General features: G+C 37.2%; 1 protein-coding gene and 1 pseudogene across 22 annotated transcripts in view; both read left to right on the top strand.

Annotated features, from left to right (window-relative positions):
- The window catches only part of BAZ2B (bromodomain adjacent to zinc finger domain 2B), a 434,969-nt gene that overhangs the window by 134,510 nt on the left and 272,471 nt on the right, over positions 1 to 27,988 (top strand). The window lies entirely within an intron of this gene.
- On the top strand, positions 7,492 to 12,313 carry LOC132672493 (complement component 1 Q subcomponent-binding protein, mitochondrial pseudogene; annotated as a pseudogene).

A 27,988-nucleotide genomic window follows, 5' to 3' on the forward strand; every position in this document is an offset into this window, starting at 1 on the left:
TATTTTTGAAAGAGAGAGAGAGACATTGAGATTGTGAGTAGGGGAAAACAGAGAGAGAGGGAGACATAGAATCTCAAGCAGGCTCCACGCTGGCCAGCACAGAATCTGACACAGGTCTCCAACTCAAGAACCACAAGATCAGTACTCGAGCTGAAACCAAGAGTTGGACGCTTAACCAACTGAGCTACCCAGGCGCCTCCAGGCACCTATTTTTTATTGTATTCTTTTATCCAATATTTTTTATTTTGAGAGAGAGAGAGAATGTGCATGAGCATGGGAGAGGGGCAGAGCGAGAGCGAGAGAGAGAGAGAGAGAGAGAGAGAGAGAGTTGGAGAATCTTAAGCAGGATGCATGCTGAGAGTGGAGCCCAATGTGGGGCCTGATCCCATGACCCTGGGATCATGACCTGAGCTGAAATCAAGAGTTGGACACTCAACTGAATGAACCATCGAGGCTCTCCTTACTGTATTTTTAATGGGAATAATTTTAATTTGTGTATTCTTAATTTTTACAGATAATCATGTTTCTGTTTACTAGGGAATCATATTTCTATTTGAATTGTTTAGAAGGAATGGTTTTGCTAAGATTTTTGAAGGATGATCATAATAATCTTAAAGATTTTTCTTGATTTCCCCACAAGTCTGGTCCAGCCTCCTTGAGTTTATTTGGTAGCGATAGTAGTTGGACAATAAGTGTATAGACTTTACTAAGACATGCAAAAACAAACTCAAAGAGGCTGGTTAACATTCTTGCCTGCTCCTATGAAAATAATCAGCCATACCTCATAGTAAGACCAGTCTTTTGGGGGTAATCAAGAAAAATCTTTAAGATTATTATGATCATCCTTCAAAAAGGATACCTGGATGCCTGAGAAACAGTATTTGGTTATCTATTTAATCAAAGTAGCAGTAAAAATAAACATAGAAAGGGTGCCTGGGTGGTTCAGTCAGTTAATTATCTGGGTCTTGGTTTTGGCTCAGGTCACGATCTCACAGTTCATGGATTTGGGCCCTGCGTTGAGTTCTGCACTGACAGTGCAGAGCCTGCTTGGGAGTCTACCTCTTTCCCTCTGTCTCTTCCCCCCTCCCCCAAAAGAAATAAACTTTAAAAAAAGTTAAAGAAATAAACATAGAAGATAATACTTTTGCTGATTCATAAGTGAGGAGGAATCTTTATTTTTTTAATTTTTCTCTATATAATCAAGGACTTAATAAAGTCAAATAATGCACAGAAAATTATTCTGGTAAAACATAGCATTTCTGATATAGAAGGTGTAAAATAGCCTTTCATATGAAGATGAAGATATTAATAATTACCCCAAGGAGGCAAGTCCATCAACATTGAATGTAATTTACTAAAATTTAAAATGTTTCATATCTGTTGTTCTGAGTTGGCTATTATCGATCAAAACCAATAAGGTTCACTTTCCAATTTAGATCCTTTATTTATTGTCTTTCATATTCTGAAATAAATGGACACTTTACTACAGGTCAGTGATTCTCTTTAAGGGGATCTATGAGCTCAAAACTGTCTTCATAACAATACTAAGATGTTATTTATGTTAATATACAAAGCATTCATCATTGCTGTCTTCAAATATGTCAATAAATATTTAAAATTATTTCTCATTTTTAATTTCCAATATGGTACATTTCAATAGCTATATTCAACATAAAATAAAAGTTCTTTGAAGTCTTCAATAAGTTCTACGAGTAGAAAAGGACCAGGAGACCGAAAAACCCGAGAATCCCTCCTTTAGGATAAAACTTTTTTTTTCTTTTTTTTTCTTTTTTTTGAGAAATAAATGCACATACCCATTTGTACTTCTCTGTCACTGTTACTCCTAATGTAGTCTCAACTACTCATTATTGACTGTACCTTTTAGTCAAACTAAGTGATTTCTGTTTCACAGTGAAAAGTTAGGGGTGAATAATTGAGACCTGTCTGCCGTGCACCAGCATTTTAGCAGACTAGGCAGAGCTCATGAGCATGTGCAACACAACTTTTTACAGCCACACATTCATCTGTTTTACACCTCAAAGTGGCAAAAATGAACAGTTTCATTAACATGACTCAAAACAATAGCTTATCAATATTAAAATAAGAAGCAAAAATATGTAGGGGTGCCTGGGTGGCTCAGTCAGTTAAGCCTCCGACTTCGGCTCAGGTCGTGATCTCACGGTCTGTGAGTTCAAGCCCCGTATTGGGCTTTGTGCTAACAGCTCAGAGCCTGGAGCCTGCTTTGGTTTCTGTGTCTATCTCTCTCTCTACCCTTCCCCTGCTCACACTCTGTGTATCTCTCTCTCAAAAAGAAATAAACATTAAAAAAAATTTTTTTTAAAAAGAAGCAAAAGCATATAAGCATACAACTATGTTTAGTAATTGATGTTTCAGTATTTTACTTTAGAAATTATGTATCTAATAATCATTCAATCAACTGAAAAATTTTTTTAAGTTATCTTGAAAGAGAGAGATTTTGAGCTGCGGAGGGGCAGAGAGAGGAGAGAGTGAGAATCCCTAGAAGGCTCTGCACCCATACAGAGCCCAACACGGGACTCAAATCCACTAACCATGAGATCATGACCTGAGCCAAAGTCAGACACTTGACCAACTGAGTCACCTGGGCATACATAATCAACTCAATTTAATACCACTCCGAGGTTTTTTGATTACCTAAAGATCTTGAAAATTACCTTCATGGGAATGCAAACTGGTACAGCCACTCTGGAAAATAGTGTGGAGGTTCCTCAAAAATCTAAAAATAGAACTACCCTATGACCCAGCAATAACACTACTAGGAATTTACCCTAGGGATATAGGAGTGCTGATGCTTACGGGCACATGTACCCCAATGTTTATAGCAGCACTTTCAACAATAGCCACATTCTGGAAAGAGCCTAAATGTACCTCAACTGATGAATGGATAAAGAAGTTGTGGTTTATATATACAATGGAATACTACTTGTCAATGAGAAAGAATGAAATCTGGCCATTTGTAGCAACATGGATGGAACTGGAGGGTATTATGCTAAGTGAAATAAGGCAGTCAGAGAAAGGCAGATATCATATGTTTTCACTCATATGTGGATCTTGAGAAACTTAACAGAAGACCATGAGGAGGGAAAGGAGGAAAAAAAAAGTTACAGAGAGGGAAGGAGGCAAAGCATAAGAGACTCTTAAATACAGAGAACAAACTGAAGGTTGATGGGAGTTGGGGGAGAGGGGAAAGTGGGTGATGGCCATTGAGGAGGGCACTTGTGGGATGAGCACTGGGTGTTGTATGGAAACCAATTTGACAATAAATTATATTAAAAATTACCTTAAAGCTGCCAAGCTACAAAGCATAGTTACTGTTGAAATAAAAATTTGCCAGAATAATGATTCAATTTAGTTGAACATAGGAGTTTATATTTTTCAAAATTATAAACATTGTATGGGATTAATGTTAGCTTGTTTGGTTAACACCATAACTTCTTTTAAAAACCAAATTTATTAAATTAGTCTAATTTGCCAAATATTTGCCTTAATTATACAAACTGGGGTCTTAAAACGTCCTGACTTTGTGGCACTTTGTGGTCCTGAGATTTGGGGCACCTGGATGGCTCAGTTGGTTAAGTGCCGACTTTGGCTCCAGTCAAGATCTCACAGTTCGTGATTTCAAGCCCCACTGTGTGCTGACAGCTTGGAGCCTGGAGCCTGTTACAGATTCTGTATATCCTTCTCTCTCTCTCTGCTCCTCGCCTGCTTGTGCTCTGTTTCTCTCTCTCTCTCTCTCAAAAATACAATGAACATTAAAAAAAATTTTTTTAAGTAAATAAAAGATTACAAGTTTAATTTCTTTATTCTCTGGAAATTTTACAGACGGTAAAAGGCCTGAAAATGGGTGGTGGTAATGGTTACACAACATTGTGAATGTACCTAATTTTAAATGCTTAAATGTACATTTTAAAATGGTTACAATGGTAAATGTTATGTATATTTTACCCCCCCCCCCCCCCCCCCAGAAAAAAAGAAAGGCACTGATAATTTATTATGATGTCCTGGATAGGCCATCTGTAACCCTTTTTTGCTTTTGCTAAAAAGTCTTATACAATTTTTTCTCTTAGGAACACTTTTTTTTTTTTTTTTTAGAATCTGATACTTTTTACAACTGCAAAAGTACACATCTGAATGATACAGAAGTTCCCAAATTTAAAGGGCATTGCTGTACATGGTGAAAACAAACCTCTTGTCAACAGAATGCAATTTCTACTAACCCTAAAATTTGATGGCGCTTTTGAATCTGCCTATTTTCAAAAGTTATATATTTATGTATAGATTATACATAAAAAGCCTAGAATGACATGCAGCAAAATGTGAAAATGTGCTTATTGGTAGTGAGCTTATTTTGTGATTAACTACACCTTTTGACTTTTCCACAATGTGCATGTGTTACTTGAATAAAAATATAATTTTTATGTTTTCCATGCTTCCATATTTGACCTTCTTTGTTTCTTTTTTTCTTTTAATTTAATTTATTTTTTTAAATGTACATCCAAGTTAGTTAGCATATAGTACAACAATGATATCAGGGGTAGATTCCTTAATCCCCTGTACTCATTTAGCCCATCCCCCCTCCCAGAACCCCTCCAGTAACCCTCTGTTTGTTCTCCATATTTAAGAGTCTCTTAATATGTCCAGTTTTTATATTATTTTTGCTTCCCTTCCCTTGTGTTCATCTGTTCTGTGTCTTAAAATCCTCATATGAGTGAAGTCATATGATATTTGTCTTTCTCTGACTAATTTCGCTTAGCATAGTACCCTCTAGTTCCATCCACGTAGTTGCAAATAACAAGATTTCATTCTTTTTGGTTGTCAAGTAATACTCCATTGTGTGTGTGTGTATATATATATATATATATATATATATATATATATATATATATACCACGTATATATATATACCATATAATGGTATACCATATATATACCAAATATATACCATATGCTATATATATATATATGGTATATATATATACCACATCTTCTTTATCCATTCATCCATTGATGGACATATGGGTTCTTTCCATACTTTGGATATTGTTGATAATGCTGCTATAAACATTGGGGTGCATGTGTCCCTTTGAAACAGCACACCTGTAATCCCTTGGATAAATACCTAGTAGTGCAATTGCTGTGTTCATAGGGTAGTTCTATTTTTAATTTTTTGAGGAACCTCCATACTGTTTTCCAGAGTGGCTGCACCAGCTTGCATTCCCGCCAACAATGCACAAGAGATCCTCTTTCTTCGCATCTTCACCAACATCTGTTGTTCCCTGAGTTGTTAATGTTAGCCTTTCTGACAGGTGTGAGGTGGTATCTCATTGTGGTTTTGACTTGTATTTCCCTGATGATGAGTGATGTTGACCATTTTTTCATGTGTCAGTTGGCCATCTGGTTTTCTTCTTTGGAGAAGTGCCTATTCATGTCTTTTACCCATTTCTTCACTGGATTATTTGTTTTTTGGGTGTCGAGTTTGATAATTCTTTATAGATTTTGTATACTGACCCTTTATCTGATCTGTCATTTGCAAATATATTCTCCCATTCCATTGGTTGCCTTTTAGTTTTGCTGATTGTTTCCTTCACTGTGCATAAGCTTTTTATTTTGATGAGGTCCCAATAGTTCATTTTTGCTTTGTTTCCCTTGCCTCTGGAGATGTGTTGAGCAAGAAGTTGCTACGGCCAAGATCAAAGAGGTTTTGCCTGCTTTCTCCTCAAGGATTCTGATAGCTTCCTGTCTTACATTGAGGTCTTTCATCCATTTTGAGTTTATATTTGTGTATGGGGTAAGAAAGTGGTCCAGAATCATTTTTCTGCATGTCACTGTCCAGTTTTCCCAGCACCATTTGCTGAAGAGACTGTCTTTATTCCATTGGATATTCTTTCCTGCTTTGTCAAAGATTAGTTGGCCATATGTTTGTGGGTCCATTTCTGCATTCTCTATTCTGTTCCATTGATCTGAGTGTCTGTTTTTGTTCAATAGGAACATTCTTAATAGAGAGGTAATATTTGGATGCATAGAACTAAACAGAGGTACATTCCAAATTGTCTGTAGATAAAGATGAAAACATTTGGCCAAAGTTTGTATGTTGACTCTGGAAAATAGTGGTCAAAATGTAGATTTTGGACATACTTTGTTTTCTGATGTTTACAGGTTAGCAGTTGACGTATTTTATAAATGAACATTTACTTTTTATTATTTAGTTCTCTCATAGAGGTAGGGGCTTAAAGTTTGTTTCCCTTAGCAGTAAGAGCAAGCCCATTAGGTATGAATTTTGGCCAAACTGCATTACATCTTAATGCTTTACTTTGTCCTTTACTTATTAAAAGTATTTGCTGTAGGCAAGGAACTCACAGAGTTGGGGTGGGAGGAAATAAAAAGATGAATAATATCCTATTGATTATCAAATTTAGCAAAATACTCATGTTTAGTAGCATTATATGGCATGTTTGAAAACCTTACATATCATTATTCTGTATGTATCATTTTCCAACCTGCTTTTTCCACTAATCTTTGTATTTTAATTTCTGTGGCTCAGGAAACTGGGATTGACTTAGGTTGTTTTAACTCAGCATCTCTTTTGAGGTAGCTATCAGGCTTCCAGCTGGGACAGCAGTTACCTCAAAGCTCTACTGGTGCTGGAGAATTGGATGCCAAGCTCACATTTTTATTGACAGTTCCTTGTTGGCTTTTGGCAGGCAGCCTCAGTTCTTTGCCACATGGTCATTTCCATAGTGCTCCTTCTGACATGGCTTTTTGCTTCCCCCAGAGTAATGAGAGAGAGACAGAGACAGAGACAGAAATATAGACTCTTTGGAGTGAAAATGTTTTGAGAGAGGAAAAAGAAAAATTTGAACTTAAAGCAACTTAGAAAAGAATAAACAGTTGAAAGGATTTAACTAATTCAGGATTTTAGATACTCAAACTTAAGATGATCCCAGAAATATTTAGAAACTCTGCTAGAGAAATTCGTATTCCAGATAAATATGTATTTCATTATATGCATATATATGAAAGATTCATACCAGTATTAATAGGTTTGTTTTCATTCTTAAATATAGTTGCTTTGCTTAAAAATAAAAGGTCATATTAGAATCAGCTGTTTCAAAGAAAATCACAGTCTAAAATGGAGCCCTAGTTAAGATCACAAAATACGCTATCATATTTTAAAGCCTTCATGCTAGTAGTATGAGTTTTGTGTTAGAAAGTAAATCTGGGGGCGCCTGGGTGGCGCAGTCGGTTAAGCGTCCGACTTCAGCCAGGTCACGATCTCGCGGTCCGTGAGTTCGAGCCCCGCGTCAGGCTCTGGGCTGATGGCTCGGAGCCTGGAGCCTGTTTCCGATTCTGTGTCTCCCTCTCTCTCTGCCCCTCCCCCGTTCATGCTCTGTCTCTCTCTGTCCCAAAAATAAATAAAAAACGTTGAAAAAAAAAAATTTAAAAAAAAGAAAGTAAATCTGGACACTTGGTGAGTTTAGGGTTTTGTTTTTTTGGCCACCCATAGTGGGAGTGGGACCAGATTTTTTAGAGAAGTTAAATGAAAATGAAAATATTTTTCTGTGAAGATAATCAAGGAAAAAATACTGGACTGGCAGACTCCTCCTTTTGAGTTGCTTTTAGATTAAATGAACTGTGATTCCCTTCTTCCTTTTCATAGTTTAGATTATTTCTTAAAATTAAATTACTGTATATGCCATTCAGTACTTGACTCTCCCCACATAACTGTTAACTTAAAATATTTGCTTCTGCTTCTTGAGTCTACCTTTGTTACCATAGAAACAGAAGTGGACTAGGGAAATTGGCAAAGCAGCCATCAACTGAAATTAATGAGGAGTCTAATTCTTTACCTGTAGTTGTGTTTAATTTACAACTCCTGTTTTAAAGATATGCAGTGTAAGGTCGGTTGACTAGGAGGAAAAATAACCTGAAAACTTAACTCTCATTTGCTTCAGACTTGTTCATTTGCCTAAAAAGCTATTGAGAAAGAGCCTTTCTTTTTTTTTTTTTTCAACGTTCTTAATTTATTTTTGGGACAGAGAGAGACAGAGCATGAACGGGGGAGGGGCAGAGAGAGAGGGAGACACAGAATCGGAAACAGGCTCCAGGCTCCGAGCCATCAGCCCAGAGCCTGACGCGGGGCTCGAACTCATGGACCGTGAGATCGTGACCTGGCTGAAGTCGGACGCTTAACCGACTGCGCCACCCAGGCGCCCCGAGAAAGAGCCTTTCTAACAGCTTGGAAAAGAGCTTTTCATTCTTGTGAATGGTTAGACTACTATCTATTCTGTGCTGCTGTATCTTTAGATGTTTATAATGTGCTTTTCATTCATAGGTATTACAATAACACATGTTTTCTAGGGAATGAGATTTGATATTATGTGATATAAGCCTACTGTGGTCAATATATTTTCACACATACTATTTAAGTGAACCCTGAAAAATACAGATCTTAAATTCTGAGAAGGTATTGAAAATATTATTAGATGTAGTTAAGACTGTTACTTATCATGTCAAGAAATAAATGTTTTAAAATAAGCTTTTATTTTAATTTAATTTTTTAATGTTTACTCATTTTTGAGAGAGAGAGAGAGCATGAGAGGCAGAGGGGCAGAGAGAGAAGGAGACACAGAATCTAAAGTAGGCTCCAGGCTCTGAGCTGGCAGCACAGAGCCCCACGTGGGGCTTAAACTCATGAGCCGTGAGATCATGACCTGAGCCGAAGTCTGATGCTTAACTGACTGAACCACACAGGTCCCCCTAAAATCAACTTTTAAAATGTAAAATGTCGGGGTGTCTGGGTGGCTCAGTCAGTTGAGCGTCTGACCCTTTTTTCTTCTCGAAGGTAAGCGATTTATTTATGTTTTTTAAATGTTTATTAATTTTGAGAGAGAGAGAGAGAGAGCATGTGAGCGAGCAGTGGAGGGGCAGAGAGAATCCTAAGCAGGGATTAACTTAACTGATTGAGCCACCCAGGCACCCCGAGCAACTCAGCTTAGGTCATGATCTCATGGTTCGTGGGATGGAGCCCTGAGTTGGGCTCTATGCTGTGAGCTTGGGATTCTTTCTCTCTCCTTCTCTCTCTGTCCTTCCCCTGCTTGCACACTCACGCTGTTTCTCTCCCTCTCAGAAGAAATAAACATTAAAAAAAATAGTAAGACTTGAATGTCAGAATTACTCCTTGATCCATTGGCTACAGAATGGATATTGTATTAGCAAGCATGACAGCAGCATGAGAGCTCTGTAGTGACCAGGTGCATGGTCAATGAGCAGTAATACTTTGAAAGGAATCTTTTTTTTGAGCAATAGTTCTCAACAGTGGGCTTAATTCAGTACACAATGTTTTAAACAGATGTGCTATCATCCAGGCTTTATTGTTTCATTTATAGAGCATAGGCAGAGTAGATGTAGCGTAATTCTTAAGGGCCTAGGAGTTTGGGAATGGCAAATCAGTATTGGCTTCAACTTCATGTCACCAGCTGTGTTAGTCCCTAACAAGAGTCAATCTGTCCTTTCAAGGTTTGAAGCCAGATATTGACTTCTCCTCTCTAGCTGTGAAAGTCCTAGATGACATCTTCCAATTGAACGCTATTTGTCTACATTGAAAAATATGTTGTTTAGTGTAGGCATCTTCTTTAATTCTCTTAGCTAGATCTTCTGGATAACTTGCTGCAGCTTCTACATCAGCACTTGCTGCTTCACCTGATGCTTTTATGTTATGAAGATGGCTTCTTTCCTTAAATCTCATGAGCCAACCTCTGCTAGCTTCCAGCATTTCTTCTGCGACCTCCTTTCCTCTCTCAGTCTTCATACAATTGAAGAGTTAGTGCCTTGCACTGGATTAGGCTTTGGCTTAAAGGGATTTTTTGACTGGTTTGATCTTCTGTCTAAATCACTAAAACTTTCTCCATATCAGCAATAATGTAGTTTCACTTCTTATCATTCATGTGTTCTTTAGTGTAGCAGTTTTAATTTCCTTCAAGAACTTTTCCTCTACATTTACAACTTGGCTGTTTGGCACAAGAGCCCTAATTTTTGACCTGCCTCAGCTTTCAACATGCCTTCATCATTAAGCGTAATCATTTTTGCTTTCAATTTAAAGTAGGAGACATTCCTTTCCCTTTAACACTTAGACACCATTGTAAGGTTATTAAATGGTCTAATTTCTATATTGTTGTGTCTTGGGGAATAGGCCCAAGTTGAGAGAAGGAGACAGGAGATCTGTCCCATCAGTGGAGCAATCAGAACACATCCAGCATTTATTAAGTTCATCATCTTGTATGGGCATGGTTCATGGCACCTCAAAACAATTATAATCATAACATCAAAGATCACTGATCACAGATCACTATAACAAATACTATGATAATGAAAAAGTTTGAAATAGGGTATTTACAGTGGGGCGTGGGCTGGGATCTTCCACTTGGGTCATCCTTTGTGCCCACACGTGTCTATGGCCCCGATGTTGCCTCTGCTGTACTGAGTGCCTCATGATCTGGGCTCCCTAGCGTCCCCAGCTCTTTGGTGGGGGGGGAGCTTCTGTGACCAGCCCAGCCCCTCTGCCTTGGCCTCTGCTGCAGCCATGCCTGGCCTTGTATGGGGCACTTGAGGCCCCCTCACCTGCAGATGGGCTGGATCAGCAGGGCCTCCTGAGCTCTCGAGGGCCCTGTGGCTGCAGCTGCCGCATGCTGCACAACCAGGAAGACAAAGCTTTTGTTGCATCCCTGGATGATGAAATTAAGGAGAAAAAAGATACAGAAGCATTAAGTCCCTCCCCAAGATGTCTGGAGGTTAGGAGCTGGAAGTGAATGGGACAGAAGTCAAATTAATGTGGAAAGTTGCTGAAGAAGAGATCAGTGTCACTTTCAACATTAACAATAGCATCCTGCCAACATCTGATGGGGAGGAGGATCCTTCCCTGAGGGAGAAGGTTGAAGAACAGGAACCTGAATTGTCCACTCCTAATTTCATGGTTGAAGTTAAAAGAATGCTGGTAAGAAGGCCCTATTCCTGGACTGTCACTATCCAGAAGATGAGGTTGGGCAAGAAGAGGAGGACGAGAGCGACATTTTCTCCATCAGTGAGGTGAGCTTTCAGTCCATTGGCGAATCTGCATGGAAGAACACAAATTACACACTCAACACCAGTTCCTTGGGCTGGGCCTTATATAACTACCTGATGGATTTTGTGGCAGCCGGAGGGGTGGATAACACTTTTGCAGGTGAGTTGGTGGAGCTCAGCACTGCCTGGGGAGCACCAGGAATACATTGCTTTTCTCGAAGGTCTCAGAAGTTTTGCCAAGAGCCAGTAGAACAGACAAGACGTTGAACATCTTAGATTTATAGTAGGCTTTGGCCAGGAAACAAACCTACTCTGAAGTCAGACACACACGTATTCTGAGATGGTTTTCATCTCATTCATTATCACTGAAAATAATTCGAACTTAAACAGTCTTGTAAATAATTACATTAGAGGATGATAAATGCATCAGAAAAATTAGATTTAATGTAAAGAGGTAGCTCTGAAGAAGGTAACTGTGAGATGGGTAATATTTTAGGGAGAAAGTCACCATATTGTTCTACTCTGAAGGCAAGGGCTGCATTTTATCATCTAAAAGTTACATATTTATAACACATAGCCCTGGACCTTAAAATTGGTAATATAGTTGGGGTGCCTGGGTGGCTCAGTTGGTTGAGCATCTGACTTCGGCTCTGGTCATGTTCTCATAGTCTGTGGGTTCGAGCCCTGCATCGGGGCTGTGCTGACAGCTCAGAGCCTGGAGCCCGCTTCGGATTCTGTGCTCTCTCTGCTCCTCTCCCACACATGTTCTGTCTGTCTGTCTGTCTGTCTGTCTCTCTCTCTCAAAAATGAATAAACATTAAAAAAATACTGGTAATATAGTCATAGTCAATAAATATTAGTGATTAAACAAGTTGAAATCTTAGCAGATTTTTGAAGAATTAATTGAAATATGTTCACGTGGGCAAAATGGGAAAGCACAGTGCTAGCAAATAATATTGGAAGATCAGGCTAGCAAGTGATGAAGAATCTTGCAGGTGATGGGACATTAGTGAGGGTTTTTTTTTTTTTTTCGTTAAGTTTTTTGAAAGGAGGAGAGGGACATGATTAGATTTAGTCAGGTTTAGGCTTTAGAAAAGGATCTCTACTGGCATTGTGGAAGATGTAATTGAGGGAAAAGAGAGAGAGAGAGAAGTTATCTTTTCTTAGTAATGAATTTCAACATGTAAAACCTTGTAGGATCAAAATTTAACCGAGCATCTAAATTCAAGCTTTTACACATTTATATTATTTAGTTTTAGAGTTTATATTATCCCAGTCTAAATATATTTTATGTTGAATAGTTTTAATTTTTCAATATATTTTTAGTTATCCTTATGATACGTTTTAATATTCAAAATGACCAATTCATATATACTAGTGGTATTTGGATACATATCAGGGAGAATAGTTAGTGAACTTGCTTAATTTTTTTTTTTTTTTAAGTAGGAAATTTATAAGCCTGAAGTTGATGAACTTGTTCAACTGGAGATTAGTTAACACCTTTAAGGTAGCTTAATAATAAGCTTAGCAGCAATTTGCCAAAAAAAATTCTGAATTGTATGTAGAATTAGGTGATTTGATTACTTCCATTCAGCAGATTTGTATATAGTCCAGCACCTTCCACACACACAAAAAACAAAACAAAATGAAGGCAGATATTTTCAAGGTTTAAGTAATACTTTTAGTCTTGATCTTTACAAATCCTTTTTTGCTGTAGCAGACGTAAACTTCTAATCATGCTATAATTACTACAAACTCTAGATCATCAATAAATTAACAATTCGCAGTGGGTTTTCAAGTTTAATATGATATTTTAATAATAAGGCTGTAATTGTGAAATAAGTATAGTATCCTAAAAATAATAACCTGCATCTTTACCACACATAAAATCATTTATTAAATACATTTAAATTCTGAGTATTAAATCTGCTTTACTCATACTTAGTTGAGAAGTTTGTGAGTGAACAACATAAGGGTGACTTTTGCTAAAAATACAGAATGAGTAGGCATGCAAGGGAAAAAGTCATTTATTTAGGCCAAGGTTTTGAAAAGACAATTATTTTTTTTAAGTTTTTTTATTTTTTTAAGTAATCTCTATACCCTATGTGGGACTCAAACTCACAACTCCAAGATCAAGAGTCACATGCTCTTCAGACTGAGCCAGCCAGGCACCCTTAAAAAGATTAATCTTAAGTAAGCATTCAGGTAGCAAGCAGGTCACAAGTGGTAAGATTTCTAATAAGAGAGAGATGAGGAAAACTGAAAGAAGTCTTATTGCTTCCATTAAGCACAGGGACAAAGTCTAGTTCATTTAATGCGGACATCACTTGTACTACAGTTACAAAACTAATACATAGGAAATACCTAATTGATTTTTTTAGATGATTCTGAGTATTAGGAAAAAAGACAGAGTCTTATTGAAGGAGGAAGGGAAAGTATGTTAACCATTTTATCTGGAATATTTCTAATATGGATACTTAAATTTTAAAAAATGATTTCTAATTATTATTTGCTGAATTTACAGTAACAGAAACTTCTTATCCAATGCAAGTTGGAGGTGATAGCTATTCATTTAATCAAAACAGTCAAAATGGGAAATCATTAAAAATATATATATACATATATAATAAACATTTATTTTTTTGAAATTTTGTTTTAATGTTTATTAGTAAGAGACAGAGTGAGCACAAGTGGGGCAGCAGCAGAGAGAGAGGGAGACACAGAATTGAAGCCTGATCCAGGCTCTGAGCTGTCGGCACAGAGCCCGACATGGGGCTCGAACTCACGGACTGTGAGACCATAACCTGAGCTGAAGTCGGATGCTTAACGGACTGAGCCACCCAGGCGCTCCAAAACATTTAGTTGTTTTTTTTTTTTTAATTTTTTTTTTTAGCGTTTATTTATTTTTGAGACAGAGGCAGAGCATGAACAGGGGAGGGTCAGAGAGAGAGGGAGACACAGAATCCGAAACAGGCTCCAGGCTCTGAGCTGTCAGCACAGAGCCCAATGCGGGGCTCGAACTCACGGACCGCGAGATCATGACCTGAGCTGAGGTCAGATGCTTAGCCGACTGAGCCACCCAGGCGCCCCAACATTTAGTTTTTTTAATGTAAGCTGTTAATAACTCAAACTTTCACATTCATTTGTGATTTAAAAAAAAAATATTTTTTAATGTTTTTATTTATTTTTGAGACAGAGAGAGACAGAGCATGATCAGGGAAGGGGCAGAGAGAGAGAGAGAGAGAGAGAGAGAGAGACAGAATCCTAAGCAGGCTCCAGGCCCTGAGCTGTCAGCACAGAGCCTGACACGGGGCTGGAACTCAGATCATGACCCTACTGACTGAGCCACCCAGGCGCCCCATTTGTGATCTTTTTTTTTAAATCTGTCTGTTGGGGGGGAGGAGAGGGAGTAAATTTGTACTTTTTATTTAAGGATTGATTCCCTAAGTGGAAATCATTGTCTTTCCTGAACCCACACTTCCAAAATAAAAATTTATTATCAGATTCTTTAAAGTAGAAAGAACCTAGATACTTTTTTTTAAATTTTATTTTAGTTAACATAGAATGCAATATTGGTTTCAGGGGTAGAATTCAGTGATTCATCACTTACATATAACACCCAGTGCTCATCACAAGTGCCTTCCTTCATACCTGTTACCCATTTAGCCCATCTCCCACCCACCTACCTCACTCTATCAACCCTCAGTTTGTTCTCTTTTATTTTTTGTGGTTTGTTTCCCTCTCTCCTCTTTTTCTTCCCTCTTCCCATGTGTCCATTTGTTTTGTTTCTCAAATTCCCCATAAGAGTGAAATCATATGGTCTTTGGCTTTCTCTGATTTATTTTACTCAACATAATGTTGTTATGAATGGCATGTCGTTATGAATGGCAAGATTTCATTCTTTATGATCACTGAGTAATATTCCATTGTATTTGTATACCATCTCTTTATTCATCAGTTGATGGATATTTGGGCTCTCTCCATAGTTTGGCTACTGTTGGTAATGCTGCTATGAACATTGGGGTGCATGTACCCCTTTGTATCTGTATTTTTTGTGTTCTTTGGGTAAATACCTAAGAGTGCAATTGCTGGATTGTAGGGTAGGTCTATTTTTAGTTTTTTGAGAAAACTCCATACTGTTCCCTAGAGTGGCTGCACCAAGAACTTACATTCTTACAAAGCTTTCTGGGTGCACAGTCCCTATATATATTTATGATGTTTTCTGTAAGTATATATGCTTATCTTACCTTGTCTAATTAACAGTAACTTTAAGAAAACAAATATTTTTATCAAGTTTTTCAGAAGCATTCAATTTTCAGGGAAATAACCTTTTTTTTTTGCACTCATTTCATAAATACAGTATCAAATATTACTAGCCTAATACAATTCAGAACAAACAAGATTTCCTAGGTATGCAAATCAAATAGTGGGAGCAAAAATACGGCCAACTAGAAAGAGAAAGAAATAGTTGCCTGTAAGATTTTTGCTTTTGCAAAGCTTGTTTGTTCCATGTACCTAGTATTTATTACCCAATCCATCATCAAATCAAATAATCTTTGAGACGTATCTCAAAGAGATCTGCCCAGAGGTAGGTACACTTGCCTTTCCACTCCCCCATAATCCCTCTTGTTTTCGTATAGTTGCTTCATATTACTCACATGTCTCCCTCTTGAATCATCATCTTTTCCCTTCTTGGATTATTACTACAACATACCAGGGAAAAAAGATGCTTCTTTTCATTTCTTTCATTATTTCCATAAATTCTCTGCTTGTCACTCAGCTCTCTTGAATTTGCTACCTATAATGCTCGCCTGCCATTCTTCCTTATTCTGGCCTTAATCATGCTTTTGCTTCATATCAGCTCCACAAAACTGTTATTGCCAGTGTTCATGATGACTTCTGTGACTTCAGTCAGTTCCCAGTTCTCACTTTTTAACAAGACTTGTAGGATTTAACAAAGTTTGTCACTCTATCCTCCTTTAAATGTTCTTTTTCTTTTGCCTTCCACAATTTTCTTATTTTGTTTTTCCTCCTAGTTTTCTGTTTTCCCTTTCTTTGCTGGTTTCTCTTCATCTCTCCACCCATGCCCCAGGCCTCACTCCTTGCACAACTTCTGTTCTTTCACTGTAATCACTTTCTTGGTGAAATAATTCAATCCTTGGATTTAGATAGCATTGAAATGCTAATGACTCCCAAAGTTGCTTATTCCATTTTTTGAGGGGAGTTTTCCTATTGAAATATAATTGATGTATAATGTTATATTAGTTTAATGATACTTATGTATGATGTGAAATAATTACCCCGTTAAGTCTGGTTAACATCTATCACCGTACATAGTTACAAAATGTTTTTTCTTGTGATAAAAACTTTTAAGATATATTCCCCTCGCAACTTTCAAATATGCAATATAATTTACTATCTATAGTCACCACGCTGTATTACATCTCATGACTTATTTATTTTGTAACTGCAAGTTTGCAACTTTTGACTTCCTTACCCATGTCACCTATTCCCCTCCTGCCACTGGCAACCATCAATCTGTTCTATCAGCTTGTGGGGTTGTTTGTTTTTAAGATTCTACATGTAAGTGAGATGATACCATATTTGTCTTTCTCTGACTTATTTCACTTAGCATAATGCCCTTGAGGTCCATCCACTTTGTCACAAATGGCAGTATTTCTGTTTTATGGCTGAGTAATATTTCATTGTACATACGAACATTTTCCTTGTCCATTCATCCATCGGTACATACTTTGGTTGCTCCTTGACTATTGTAAGGAATGCTGCTGTGAACATGGGGGTGCGTATATCTTTTTGAGTTAGTATTTTTTACTTTCTTCTAATGAATACCCAGAACTGGAATTGCTAGACCACATGGTAGTTCAATTTTTCATTCTTTGAGGAAGTTCCATACTGGTTTCCATAGTGGCTGCACCAATTTACTTTTTTTTTTTTTTTGTAAAGTTTATTTATTTATTTTGAGAGAGACAGCACTCGAGCAGGGAAGGGGCAGAGAAAGAGGGAGAATGTTAAGCAGGCTCCCTGCTATCAGCACCAGTCCCACACAGGGCTCAAACTCACAGAACCCTGAGGTCATGACCTGAGCTGAAATCAAGAGCCAGACTGTAACAAGGCCACCCAGGCGCCTTGCACCAATTTAAATTGTTAACCAACAGTACACGAATGTTCCATTTTCTGTTCATCCTTGTCAATACTTATTATTTCTTGGATTTTTTGGATAATAGCCATTTTTTAAAATTTTGTTTTTTAATTTTTTTTTTTTTTGAAGGAGAGAGACAAAGCATGAGTCGGGGAGGGGCAGGGAGAGAGGGAGACACAGAATCTGAAGCAAGCTCCAGGCTCTGAGCTGTCAGCACAGAGCCCAAGGACGCGGGGCTCTAACCCGTGAACTGTGAGATCATGACCTGAGCCGAAGTTGGAGGCTTAACAGACTGAGCCACCCAGGCGCTGCTCCCTTTTTTTTTTTTTAATGTCTGTTTATTTTTGAGAGAGAGAGAGACAGAGACAGAGACCCAGTGTGAGTGGGGGAGGGGCAGAGAGAGAAGGAAACACAGAATCCAAAGCAGGCGCCAGGCTCTGAGCTGTCAGCACAGAGCCTGATGTAGGTAGGGCTTGAATTCAGGGACCACGAGATCATGACCAGAGCCAAAGTCGGCTGCTTAACCAACTGAGCGACCCGGATGCCCCTTGATAATGGCCATTCTAACAGATGTGAGGTGTACTTCATTTTGGTTTTGATTTGCATCATTCTGATGATCCTTGATGTTGAGACACCTGTTGGCTATCTGCATATCTTTTTGAAAAAAATACTCAGATCCTCTGCCCATTTTTTAATTAGATTTTTTTTTTTTTTTTTTTTTGCTATTGAGTTGTAGTTCTTTATATATTTTGGATGTTAACTTCTTATCAGATATATGATTTGTAAATATTTTCTCCCACGCAGTAGGTTGCCTTTTCATTTTTTTAAAAGTTTATTTATTTATTTTGAGAGAGAGTGTGGATGGGGGAGGGGCAGAGAGAGGGGGAGAGAGAGGGTCCCAAGCAGGCTTCGCTCTGTCAGCATGGACGAACTGCGAGATCACAGCCTGAGCTGAAACCAAGAGCCAAAGGCTCAACTGACTGAGCCACCCAGGTGCCCCCTCTTTTTTTTTTTAATGATGGTTTCCTTTTCTGTATAGAAGCTTATTAGTTTGATTTAGTTCTATGTGTTTACTTTTGTACCTGTTGCCTTTGATTTTGGTGTCAAATCTAAAAAATGATTCCTAAAGTCAATCTCAAGGAGCTTACCACCTATGTTTTCTTCTAGCGCTTTTATGGGTTTAGGTCTTATGTTCAAGTCTTTAATCCATTTTGAGGTGATTTTTGTATATGTTGTAAGATAGTGATCCAATGACTTTCTTTTGCATGTAGCCATCCAGTTTTCCCCATACCATTTTTTGAAGAGATTGTCCTTTCCCCATTGTATATTCTTGCCTCCTTTGTCATAAATTAGTTGGCCATATATGCATGAATTTATTTCTGGGCTTTCTATTCTGTACCATTGATCTATGTGTCTTGGTTTGTTTTTATGTCAATATTCTACTGTTTTGATTTCTATAGTTTTGTAATACAGTTTGAAGCCAGGAAGTGTGATGCCTCCAGCTTTGTTCTTCTTTCTCAAGATTGTTTTGGCTATTTGGAGTCTTTTGTAGTTCCATATGTATTTTAGGATCTGTTTGTTCCATTTCTGTGAAAAATGCTATGGGAATTTAAATAGGGATTGCACTGAACTGCAGGTTGCTTTAAGTAGCATACAACATTTTAACAATATTAATTCCTCCAATCCATAACTATGGAATATTTCTTCCATTTATTTGTGTCTTCTTCAGTGTCTTACAGTTTTTAGTGTATAGGTCTTTCACCTCTTTGGCTAAATTCCTTGGCTTTTTTTTTTTTTCTCTTTTATGTAGTTGTAAATGGGATTCTTTTCTTAATTTCTTTTTGTGATAGTTTGTTATTTGTGAATAGAAATTCAACAGCTTTTGTATATTGATTTTGAATCCTGCAACTTTACTAAATTTATTTATTACTTCTAGTAGTTTTTTGGTGCAGTCTTTAGTGTTTTCTATTTATAATATCTTGTCATCAGCAAATAGAGACAGGTTTACTTTTCCATTTCCGATTTGGATGCCTATTATTTCTTTTTCTTGCCTAATTGCTCTGGCTAGAGTTTTCAAACTATGTTGAATAGAAGTGAGGAGAATGGGCATACTTGTCTCTCTTTTGCCTTGTTTCTGATCTTAGAGGAAACAGTTTTAGCTTTCACCATTGAGAATGATGTTTGCTGTGGGATTGTCAGATATGGCCTTTATTATGTTGAGGTACATTCCCTTTATACCCATTTTGTTGAGATTTTTTTAATCAAAAATGGATGTTGAATTTTATCAAATGCTTTTTCTACATCTATTAAGAGAATCATGATTTGTATCCTTCATTGTATTAATGTGGTGTATTATGTGATTGATATGTGAATGTTGCAGCATCCATGTATCCCAGGGTTACATCCCACTTGATCATGGTGTATGATCCTTTTAATATATTGTTTATTTTGGTTTGTTATTTTTTTACGTTTATTTACTTATTTATTTTTATTAATTTTATTTATTTTTTTTAAATTTACATCCAAATCAGTTAGCATATAGTGCAACAATGATTTCAGGAGTAGATTCCTTAGTGCCCCTTACCCATTTAGCCCATCCCCTCTCCCACAACCCCTCCTGTAACCCTCTGTTAGTTCTCCATATTTATGAGTCTCTTCTGTTTTGTCCCCCTCCCTGTTTTTATATTATTTTTGTTTCCCTTCCCTTCTGTTCATCTGTTTTGTCTCTTAAAGTCCTCATATGAGTGAAGTCATAGGATTTTTGTCTTTCTCTAACTAATTTCACCTAGCATAATACCCTTCAGTTCCATCCACATAGTTGCAAATGGCAAGATTTCGTTCTTTTTGATTGCTAAGTAACACTCCCTTTGTGTGTGTGTGTGTGTGTGTGTGTGTGTGTGTGTATACACCACACCTTCTTATCCATTCATCCATTGATGGACATTTGGGCTCTTTCCATACTTAGGCTATTGTTGATAGTGCTGCTATAAACATTGGGGTGCATATGCCCCTTCAAAACAACACACCTGTATCCCTTGGATAAATAGCTAGTAGTGCAATTGCTGGGTTGATTTTGGTTTGTTATTGTGTTGAGGATTTTTGCATCTCTGTTTGTCAGATATATTGGCCTATAATTTTCATTTCTTCTAGTGTCCTTGTTTGATTTTGTTATCAGGGTGATGCTGGCCTCATAAGATGAATTTGGGAGTGTTTCCTCCTCCTCTTCTATTTTTTTGGAAGAGTTTAAGAAGGTCATTTTCTTTTTTCTTAATGGAATAAATTTATAAGCCTGGAGTTTTTTCCCCCCCTAAACTGAAACTCTCATACCAACTGCTTTCTTGGCACTTATGCCTACATGTTTATGAGGCATCTCAAACTTAAGATTCTCAGTGTTAAAGTTGGAGGACTGACATTACCCAACTTTAATACGTATAATAAACCTACAGTAATCAAGGCAGTATGGTATTGGCACAAGAATAGACAGATCAGTGGGACAGATTGGAAAACCCAGAAATAGATCTACATCAGCATAAGCAATTGATGTTTGACAAAGCAAGGCAATAATAAAATGACGCAAAGATAGTCTTTTCACAAAATGGTGCTGTAATAACTGGACATCCACATGCAAAAATGAATCTAGACACTGACTTTACATCCTTTACAAAAATTAACCTAAAATGAATTACATACCTAAAAATTAGAAGGCAGAACTGGGGCACCTGAGTGGCTCAGTCAGTTAAGCATCTGACTCTTGATTTCTACTCAGGTCATGATCTCATAGGTTTGTGGGTTCATGCCCTACATCAGGCTCTGTATTGTCAGTGCAAAGCCTGCTTGGTATTCTTTCTCTCGCTCTCTCTCTCTCTCTCTCTCTCTCTCTTTTTCTCTGCCCCTCCTTGGTCTCTCTTTCAAAGAAATAAACTTATAAGAAAAAAGAAAAGAAATGAGTTTGAGTCCCATGTCGGCCTCTGCACTGATGGCACAGACCCTGCTTGGGATTTTTCTCTGCCCCTTCCTGGCTTGCTCTCTCTCTCTCTCTCTCTCAAAAAAAAAATAAAAATAAAAACAAAAAACAAAACAAAATAAAAAACCTCAACAATAAGAAAACAACCTAATTTTATTTTATTTTTTTTCAAATGTTTATTTTTGAGAGAGAGAGTATGCGAGCAAGGCACAGAGAGAGGGAGACAGAGAATCCAAAGCAGGCTTTGTGCGATTAGCACAGAACCTGATGCAGGGCTCAAACTCACAAATCATGATACTGTGACCTGAGCCAATGTCAGACACTTAACCAACTGAGCCACACAGGTGCCCCTAAACAACCTAATTTTAAAAGAGTCCAAAGATCTTGAAGCTCACCAGAGAAATCATGGTGGCAAATAAACACATTAAAATGCTCTACATCATATGTCATCAGGGAAATGCAATCTGAATCAACAATGATATACTACTACACACCTATTAAATTGTCCAAAATCTAAACACGGACAACATCAAATTATGGAGAGAATTTGAAGCAACAGAAACTCTCATTGATTGCTGGTGGGAATGCAAAATGGTACAGCCACTTTGGAATACAGTTTCACAGTTTCTTATAAAATTAACCATATTCTTACCATACATTTTAGCAATCACTCTCCTTGGCATTTACCCAAATTTGTTGAAAACTTATGTCCACAAAAAAGCCTGAAGTTTCGTTCATGATTGCTAAAACCTGAAAGCAATGCAGATGTCCTTTAGCAGGTGAATGGATAAATAAACTGTGGTGCATCCAGAAATGGACTGTTATTCAGTATTACAAAGAAGTGAGTTATCAAGCAATGGAAAGATATATATGGAACCTTAATTGCTTATTACTGAGTGAAAGAAGCCAATCTGAAGAGGCTGCAGACTGTATGATTCCAAATATATGACATTTTGGAAGAGGCAAAACTGGAGATAGTAAAAAGATCAGTGTTTGCTAGAGGTTAGAAGAATGGGAGGAATGAATTAGGTGCAGCACAAAGGGTTTTTAAGGCAGTGAAACTACTCTGTATGATGTTATATTGGTAGACACATGTCATTATATATTTTTCCAAACCCATACGATGCATACCAAGAGCAATTCCTAATGTAAACTGGACTTTGCGTGTTCTTAGGTTGTAACAAATGTACCACTTTGAGTATGTTGATAATAGGTATGCATGTTTGGGGCCAAGGAAATCTCTGTACCAACCCATGAGTTCTGCTGCGAACCTAAAACTGCTCTAAAAAATAAAATCTGTAAAAGCGACTAACCAATCAACGAACCCATACATATAACCAGAGTTTTTGCAGTGGCCTACAAGGCCCAACCTGATCTTCCTTACAGGGCCTCATGTCACTTCTTACTACATATACTCTGTATAGTATACTCTGGGCCTAACTACATTAGCCCCCTTGGTATTTCTTGTATAGGTAATAGGTAAAACATTTGCATTTATGGGGCTTCTGGGTGGCTCAGTCAGTTAAGTGTCCGCCTCATGGTTTTGGCTCAGGTCACCATCTCACAGTTTTGTGAGTTTGAGTCCTGTGTCAGGCTCTGTGCGGACAGTGTAGAGCCTAGTTGGGGTTCTCTCTCTCTCTCCCTCTCTCTCTTCCCCTCCCCCACTTGCATTGTCTATTTCTCTCAAAATAAATAAATAAACTTAAAAAAAAAAAAAGAAAAACATTTGCATTTGCTATTCCTTCATATAACCATATGGGTTGTTCTCAGCTCTTTCATACAATTGCTTCAAAGTATTCTTCCACATGATTCTTTTCTTTAACACCCTAACCCACATTGCAAACTCTCCACCCTGCATTCCCTATCCCTTTTTTGCTGTATTTTTTCCTTTGGCACTTAAGGCTTTCACATATTTTTATTGTAGTTTTCTCTCCTGAAGAAACCAGAATTATTTTTGTTTTTCTTTCTACCAAAAAATAGCATCTAGACAGCATTTGGCATATCTGAATATGTTTTGTGTGTGTGTGTGTGGGGGGGGGGGGAGTACATCAATCTCACTGTACGATTACTATTGATTTACTCGTCTTTATTCCACTTGACTAAAGCTTCCTGAGAGGCCAGTGCTGCAACTTCTGTGTCTATTTCTTTAGTGTTTAGCACACATTGTTGTATTACATATGTTCAGTTATTAAAAGAATATACTTCTCACTTTACACAGGTATAATCATAACAGAATTACACATTGGATTTTTTTCTTTATGTTATAGGTACATTTTTGGTTGTTATGTGTTCTGCATAATTATACACATTATTTTGTTAACTTTCAAAACTCGTATGAAATCATGCAGGCAAGTCATAAAATAGATAACACTGAAAAATTTTCTTGGGTTGATAGTCATTTATTATTACAAGCATTTAAGTTTTCTAACTTGTATTTTTAAAGGCAAGGTCTCAGTGAATATCCTAGTAAATCTTTAATTCAGTGACCTAGAGATACATCATGTTATAAAAAAAGGCATGAAGTTTAATATTTACAAAAGAACCAATATATCTCCATTATGAAAAGATCCACTTTAAATAGTGTGAACTACTCTATACTCTAGTGCATCTATATTTTTTTCTTGGCTACTTGTTTTATTTTAGAAAGGTATGTTTGTACTGGAAAAAGTTAAATCTGTGAAATGTATTCCCCTTCACCCTGCCAATTGCCATTTCTAGAATCACTCTTAAAAACTTTGCTGTGTGGGGTGGTGCCTGGGTGGCTCAGTTGGTTGAGCACCCAACTCTTGATTTTGACTCTGGTCATGGTCCCACAGTTGTGGGATTGAGCCCTGCAGCATGGAGCCTGTTTGGGATTCTCTCTCTCTCTCTCTCTCTCTCTCTCTCTCTCTCCCTCTCTCCCTCTCTCCCTCTCTCCCTCTCTCCCTCTCTCCCTCTCTCCCCCCCTCTGCGCTTATGTGCTTTCTTTCTCTGTCCTCCACTCCTGTGCTCTCTCTTTCTATCTCTAAAAAAATAAAAACAAAAAAGTTTGCTGTGTATTCTTTCAGAACTTTTTGTATGCATGTGACTACATATATACAAGAACTAAAAAATCTAACATATATATGTATTATTCTGTAGTTTATCTTTTTTATCTTGTGTCACAGAAATCTACCATATCAGTATATAGAATGTCTTCTTTATAAAGATCACACTATGCTGTATAATTAATTATTCCTCTATTGACAGACATTTAGTTTGTCTCTAATTATGAGACATGGTGGTTATACAAAGTTACATACTTTCTTTTCTGCAGTACAGTGCATTATGATACTTCAGAGAGGTAAGTGGTGTGCAGAATTTCCTGAACTTACTTCACCAATAGAACCTTTATTTTCATGGAGCATGTAATTCTTTCAAAGAGCCTGTCATATCACTGATGCTCCATTAAATATATTTGGAGCTCTCGTCAATCTTCTCATTTTACTTATAATGAAATTGAGACTGAGTAAATGGAAAATTGGAACCATACCCTCAGTTTCTTGACTGTTGTTCCGTGTTGCTCCTGATGCTTTAAATTTAATCATCATTTAGTACTTTTTCCTGAATTCAAATAGGAAAGTTAAGCACTAGAATTTTTTGTAAGGGAAAAAATAGTTTTCATGTATTGATACTAGGAAAAGTTAACATTTGTATGTCCTTAGGCTTTTCTTTATATCAGCATGGGATATCTCAGTAGATAATTAGTGACAAGTGAAGACAGGTTAGATTTCGATCAGTTTGATACAGGTTTTCTTAAATAACTTAAAGTCCTCTGACATAAATGGACTAGTTCCTTTCTCATGTTTGAATAATTCTTTCAATTACTTGAAAAGTAAGAGTCACTTGAAAAGCAGTGTTAAGTTTGATTGTGCCTAGTAAATTTCTTAGCTCTTTCTTTTGCCTTTCTCTTCCTCATTCAGGTTCCTAGTTTTATTTCTTGTAGTATATAAGAAGACTGTAGTCATAATGTTGGAAATGTTTTATGATAGAGATACTGTTGAATCTTTTTGCCATAATTGGTCTGTCTTTTCCTTTCCTTGAGTTGTCAGGTTCCTCTAATCTTAGGGTACATTCAGAGTATGTTTTCTTTTCCTTATGTAATAGTGTTTGTTTGGATCAGTTCTTTCGTGCGGTAAAAACAATCATTGGAGGAGGAATTTATATTCCTCTTTCAGTAATTGTTTATAAAATTATTTGAATAATGAAAATAGATTTTTTTTCTGATTATAAAGGTAATGAATACTCATATAGAAAGTTTAAGTAATACATGAAGAATTTATGTAAGATAGTTAAGTCACTTAAAATCCTATCTGGAGGTAAGCACTTTAACACTATAATATTGAACTTTCTTCTCTATAAGAATACATAACACATTTATAAATATAAGGTCATACTCTGTTGGCTTGTAATTTTCTCTTTTACTCAAGAAAGTATGTTGTGGAGCACTTTGCTTCTTATCAATATAGAGAATATAAATCACTTCTTAATGACTACAAAGTCACTTTATGGATATACCCAAATTGCATTAATGCTCATTAATAGACATTTATTTATTTATTTATTAATATGAAATTTATTGCCAAATTGATTTCCATACGATACCCAGTGCTCATCCCAACAGGTGCCCTCTCAGTGCCCATCACCCATTTCCCCCTCCCTCCTACCCTCCATCAACCCTCAGTTTATTCTCACTTTTTAAGAGTCTCTTGGGGCGCCTGGGTGGCTCAGTCGGTTAAGCGTCCGACTTCGGCTCAGGTCATGATCTCGCGGTCCGTGAGTTCGAGCCCCCATTCGGGCTCTGTGCTGACAGCTTGGAGCCTGGAGCCTGTTTCAGATTCTGTATCTCCCTCTCTCTGACCCTCCCCCATTCATGCTCTGTCTCTCTCTGTCTCAAAAATAAATAAAGGTTAAAAAAAAAAAAAAGAGTCTCTTATGGTTTGCCTTCTTCCCTCTCTGTAACTTTTTTTTCCCCTCCCCCTCCCCCATGTTTCTCAGGATCCACATAAGAGTGAAAACATATGGTATCCGTCTTTCTCTGTATGACTTATTTCACTTAGCATAACACTCTCCAGTTCCATCCACGTTGCTACAAAAGGCCATATGTCATTCTTTCTCATCGCCAAGTAGTATTCCATTGTATATATAAACCACATCTTCTTTATCCATTCATCAGTTGATGGACATTTAGGCTCTTTCCATAATTTGGCTATTGTTGAAAGTGCTGCTATAAACATTGGGGTACATGTGCCCCTGTGCATCAGTACTCCTGTATCCCTTGGATAAATTCCTAGCAGTGCTATTGCTGGGTCATAGGGTAGATCTATTTTTATTTTTTTGAGGAACCTCCATACTGTTTTCCAGAGCGGCTGCACCAGTTTGCATTCCCACCAACAGTGCAAGAGGGTTCCCATTTCTCCACATCCTCTCCAGCATCTATAGTCTCCTGATTTGTTTATTTTAGCCACTCTGACTGGAATGAGGTGATATCTCAGTGTGGCTTTGATTTGTATTTCCCTGATGAGGATGACGTTGAGCATCCTTTCATGTGCCTGTTGGGCATCTGGATGTCTTCTTTAGAGAAGTGTCTTCATTAATAGATATTTTGAATGGCTTCAAAGTTTTCCAAATTATGAGGAGTTCCCTCTTGAACATTTTGTAGAATTGGCTTTATGCTCTTGTGGTTATTTTTATAGTGTAATTCCTAAAAGAGAAATGGCTGGATCAGAATTTTGGTTATTGTTACCAAACTACTTTCCAAACAATGGTAACAACTTATACTCTCTCTAAAATTGTATGAGAGCATACTTGCTGCTACACCTTCAAAAAAACACAAAACAAAATACTTTTTGTGGGGGTGTCTGGGTGGCTTAGTCAGTTAAAGTGTCTGACTTTGGCTCAGGTCATGATCTCATGGGTTTGTGGGTTCAAGTTCCGCATTGGGCTCTGTGCTGACAGCTCAGAGCCTGGAGCCTGCTTCATATTCTGTGTCTCTCTCTTTCTGCCCCTCCCCAACTCATGCTGTGTCTCTCTCTCAAAAATAAATAAACATTAAAAAAATTAAAAACCAAACAAAAAGTTTTTTTTTTTTTTACCCTTTGATGATCTGGTTGGTCCATAATGATGACTCAAGATTGTTCAAATTTGTATGTCTTTGATTATTAGTCAGATTTAATATATTTGCATGTAATGGACACTTTTTTTTTTTTTTATAAGTGAACTCTACATCCAATGTGGGGCTTGAACTCACAACTCAGAGATCAAGTGTCCCCTGCTCTACTGACTGAGCCAGCCAGGTGCCCCTTAAAATGGCTGCTTTATTTTTTCTGTATATTATCTGTTAGCATCTTTTACTTATATTTGTATTATACTATTAGGACTTGGCATATATTTTTTTCATCCTCACAAGAATTCTTTGAGGTAGGTTCTATATCTGTTCTGTTTCACACTTCAGGAAACTGAGATGTGGTTAAATAACTTGCCCAAGATGACAGAGCTAGTGTATGGTAAATGCAGGATTCAAATCCATATTTTCTGTACTCTCAGTAATGTCAGCCAGATTTACTTGAGATTCTGAATATATTTCATGATTATAATTTAATTTATGAATTGGTAATAATTTGAAGCTATTTGTTTTTCAGGAATTTAGTAAGCTTCTAGATCTTAAAGGAAAAATATTTTACTAATGTTTGTAAGTTTTGGTCCTAGCATTTTAGGCTGCCATTTGTAGATTTAGCTTAGTGTCCTCC

This window comes from Panthera onca, chromosome C1 (assembly GCF_046562875.1).
Source record: "Panthera onca isolate mPanOnc1 chromosome C1, mPanOnc1 haplotype 2, whole genome shotgun sequence".
NCBI classification, from domain to species: domain Eukaryota; kingdom Metazoa; phylum Chordata; class Mammalia; order Carnivora; family Felidae; genus Panthera; species Panthera onca.